Here is a 4940-nt window from a genome sequence, read left to right as displayed (position 1 = left end):
ATGACTTACATCCGTGTCACTCATTAGCACCTCGCTCTCTTCTTACATGTTTTTAGACATGTCTTAAAATGATATTTTTAAAATGAAACTTCTTGTTACAAGATAATGTACATCATGTTTCACCAGCTTGCCGCGTGGCGGCGTTGTAGCGCCATGAAGCAAAGCTGCAGCGAAACCATCAATGTCCGAATTGCTCATTGTATGGTACACGTGTGTGATACGAATGTCTCCACCTGGGTGGATAGGAAACCTGGAAAAGGCTAATCCTTTTGCACACCCGCCCGGTCATTTCCACTTTCAGGGTTGCTTTTAGATAATACAGTGGCGACGAGGCGGGAATCTGTGGCACTGCTAGCGCTGCCGTCTGTTGTGCGTGAATCTACAGATGCCATAAACATGGCTAAAGACTGCGAGTATGACAAATCTAGATATGCGGTATCTTCGAAACTGCAGGTCAAAGTCTGCTTGAATTTGAAAATTATCTCCTTTTTGGAAGAAACCGCGGTAGCATCCCAGAAAGCCCTAGGACCTTCTGGCGATGGCACCTGCTGCCCACCCCAGTGCCCAGGCAGAAGCAATAGAGAGGGCTGCAGCAGTGCAAGAGGAGTATCAATCAATCAATCAAAGCATTTATAAAGCGCGCTACTCACCCAGAGGGTCTCAAGGAGCTGGGGGGAGGGGGTCTGTTACTGCTCGAACAGCCAGGTCTTGAGCTGCTTCCTGAAGGCGAGGTGGTCCTGGGTCAGGCGGAGGTGGGTCGGAAGGGAGTTCCAAGTCTTGGCGGCCAGGTGGGAGAAGGACCTTCCTCCTGTGGTGACTCTTCGGATGCGGGGGACGGCGGCGAGGGCGTGGTTGGTCGATCGAAGCTGGCGTTTGGGAACGTAGAAGTTGAGGCGGCTGGTGAAGGCCATCTGTATGGATCACAGACAACAAATGAAGACTTGTGGATATCACCTTTCTCAAATTGGCGAGAAACGCCCTGCAATCCAATGCTTGCAGCTTCAGATGCCAATTTAGGAATGTGTACATGGTCAAACAGTAAGTCAGCAAGCTTCCTAACTCTTCTTCTGATGATGCTCCGAGGCATTCTTCGGAGTCAGATGGCCGGACTCGCAGGCCAAGGCACCGAATGAGCGAGCTCATGCGAGAGGCTGCACGTGGACGTGCAATGTGGGGCAATGTTAATAGGGTCTACTAAAGGAGGGCGAGCCATCAAATGCACAGGGAGAGCAGAGTCAGGCTGACTCGGATCTTGGAGCCCACGCACGAGCCGAGCCCTGAAAATGTTTGCTATGTAAATTAGACGACATACATCACATTAAATATAATGTCGCTTCAAAGTAAAAAAAAAAGTGTATTTCTTTAAAATGCAAAACCTTGACATCAATATGTCACATTATAGCACCACACCGAGTACTTATTAAAAAATGACAGTTTTTAAACATAAACCATAATTGTCATGCATACGTGTCCCAGATTTTTTATTATACAGCAAGATTATTGTCCATTAAATCAAGACAAATAGATTTTTGTACAACTGGTATTTTGAACTCACACAATTGAAAGTGCTTTAATTCATATGCAATAATGCAGAAAAAAGTTTTGGTGAAATAAATTATTTGTCTCCGATCACACAATTTAAGCGGGAAAGCCAGATTTTAGCCAGGGTTTCCGGGTTGAGTTTGTAGAAATCAGCCTGGAAATGAGTATCTATTTGTCTTCCTTATGTTGAGGCTTCCTCTTTGCGCATTTTTCTGCCGTTTTTAATAGCTGGTATTGACCCTGAAGGCAATGGAGCGCTCTACATGAGGACCAGTTACAGTACATAAGGGCACATGCACTGTTTATAGGCACAGGGAGGTTAAGTGAGAGAGAGAAAAATTCTGTTTATTTAGACCTTAGTCTTTAAAACCAAAGCGAGTAAAATTTAGGGTATTATACATAATTAATTATTAGTAAAAAATGTACAGCTTTTGTTAAAATCTTTAAAAGGTATAAAAACATACAAAACATTCTGCTTAAAAGCTGAATCCTCATTGACTTTTAAAATTAAGGTTGTTCATTATCTTCAGCAGTCCACCATTGCTGTAAGGAGATTAAAAGATATTAAAACCCATGGGACTTGTCCCGCCTAAGTTTCTCTTCTTCTTTTATTTTATACTGGGTAACTGGGGTTTCTCACTACACTTTTTTGAGCTTTCCCCTGACCATTTGATTTATTTCTTTCAGGTAGTACCCCAGAGCAATAGCTATTTCTAGATATTCCATTCTTAGCACTAAATTGATTGCTTGGGCTCTCACTCTTGTGTCATATTTTCTGAATATGGGTCGCAGAATCCGTTTTCTCACTTCAACATACATGAGACAATCAAGAATAATGTGCATTATCTCACACTTAGTCCCCATTCCGCACTTGCATAAACCATCTGGGTACATCATTTCTGCCGTGACTATCTCCTCCACTCGCCAGGGGGATAATACCAATTCTCATTTTTAAAATATCCCACCTAAAACCATAGTTCTGGAGTGCTTCTAGGTATGGGTATCCTGTATTGGTTTCCCATACTTCTATCATGTTTTTTACCGATTTTTTTGTTTGTTTCTTAGATAGCCTAGGTCCTGCAACCTCGAGTACTCCCTTCCTTGTGCTCTAAGTGTCGCTTTTGTAAAGACTGCTTCTAAGGAGTTTTGGGTTGTACCCACACCTAGGCAACAAATTGTCTCTTTTATCTTTTTTTTTGCCTCGGCTGCCCATCTTAGATTGCTATGTTGTATTTCCTCATTACACCAGTGTGACACCTTTTGAGATTCCTCTAGAGATTGACGTTTCCAAAATCTAGCCACCGCCATTCTGGCCTGGGTATTCCACCCTATCAATCCTGTTTCGAGTCTAATTGCCTGTAGCATGGCTGACTTTGGCAAGGACAGTAGCGTTTTTACAGCTTTACCTTCCTCCCGATTCCAATCCCCTTTACCACTAAAGAATAGGACCTCTGCCCCATATAGTACTTGTGGGGGGACCATGGCTGAGAAAGCTTTTATCATGGGTTTATGTGACATATATCCGTAGGTTTTATTAAATTTTTTCAAACCACAAATCGAGGAAGAAACTTCTGCATTTTGGTTTTCTACATGTTTGTTCCATTTTAAGGATGATTCGAACCATAGGCCCAGATATTTATATTCTTTTACTGTTTCTAATTTAGTTTTATCTAGATACCAGCAGAAGCTCTTTGGCTTTTTACCAAAGCACATAACCTTTGTTTTGTCCATATTTACTATTAGCAGTTTACTCTTGCAGTATTCGTTAAAAGCATTTAATTTCCTCTGTAGCCCCAACTCTGTCTGGTCGGTGATGACGAGATCGTCTGCATACAATAAGCATGATATTTTCTTACCATTCACTCTGGGGCTGGCACTCTTCTCCACCTCCAATACTACCAGCAAATCTGCTAGGAAGATTGAAAAGAGTAGAGGAGCTAACACGCAACCCTGTTCGAGTCCATTGTCTATAGCTATTTTCCTTGTGAGTGCCCCCTGTGTATCTTTTACTACTTGGGCCCAGTTTCCTCTATGTAGTTCATTTAATATCGCTAATAGGTCAGTTGGGATATCATATTTAATCAGGCACTCCCAAAGATTCCTGTGGTCCACTGAGTCGAAGGCCGCCCGGAAGTCGACAAAGCAACAGAACAAATTTCCCCTTTGCTCTATCGACTTCCGGGCCAGCGCCCAAAGTGCATAGCAGTGGTCCATTGTGGAATGGCCTTCCTTAAATCCTCCCTGTCCACTGGGATAATTAGGTTTGCTTCTACACAGTTTTTTAGTTTGCTTAGGACTATTTTGGCGAAGATCTTCTCCCCAATGTCGAGTAAATTGATTAGTCTATAGTTTTTAGGACTGTGCATATCCCCTTTCTTATGTATGGGCCGTATTATGGCCCCTTTCCAGGTATCGGGGAATTTCCCGGTTTCGAGGATTATTTGAAACATATCCGCGAAGAATTTTGCCCACCAGTTTGGCTGTGTTTTAATTATCAGTGCTGGATTGGGCCGGTCGCACGGGGGGTGGGAGGGAGGGAGGGGCCGCGGGGGCAGAAGGGGCAGGGAAAAACGGTCTGAAAATGGAAAAAGGCAAAAAGAGAGACAAAAGTGCAAATACGGCAGCAAAAGTGCAAAAAGAGTGGAGGAAAGACACAGGAGAGTAAAAGGGGGAGATTGAGATGGAGGGAAACAAGTGAAAAACTGAGGAAAGACACAAAAGGAGAGTGAAGGGGGAGCATGAAATGAGGGGAAAACGACAGAAAAAGTGCAAGAAAGAGTGGAGGAAAGACACAGAGGACACAGGAGAGTGAAAGGGGAAGATTGAGATGTGGGTAAAAAAAACAAGTCAAAAACGGACGAAAGACACAGAAGGAGAGTGAAGGGGGAGCTTGAAATGAGGGGAAAACAACAGACAATTGAGGTAAGACCCAGAAGGAGAGTGAAGGGGGGAGATAGAAGTGAGGGAAAAAACGAGTGAAAAAGGAGAGAAAAAGCAGAGCAAGAGAATGGAGACAGAGGTCCACTGGACCACTAGGGATGAGGCGCAGGTGAAACCTGCGGGTGGAGGAGGGCCTCAAACACAACACTCAAGAGTGCAGATGCTCGGGAAAGGCCTCACTTAATGGTGGAGCTGCGAGGGAGGGAGAGCAATTTCACTGACAATGAGTCAGTGGTCTTGCTCGCCTGTCCCCGCAGCGACTGCCATTAAGTAGGGGTCGGGGAGGGCTGGACAGCTGGGAGGCGGGATCGGGGAGGGCAGCTGGGCCGGTCGTGCTGGGGGGGTGGGGCCACGGGGGCAGAGGCAGCGGGGAAAAACGTTGGTCAGAGCTCCAAAATAGAGGGCATGAAAGACAAATTCATCAAATTAGAGAGATTAAGAAAGAATGAACAATCTAG

The sequence above is a fragment of the Lissotriton helveticus genome, chromosome 3_1 (genome assembly GCF_964261635.1).
Source record: "Lissotriton helveticus chromosome 3_1, aLisHel1.1, whole genome shotgun sequence".
NCBI lineage: Eukaryota > Metazoa > Chordata > Amphibia > Caudata > Salamandridae > Lissotriton > Lissotriton helveticus.
This window is presented reverse-complemented; position numbering follows the sequence as displayed.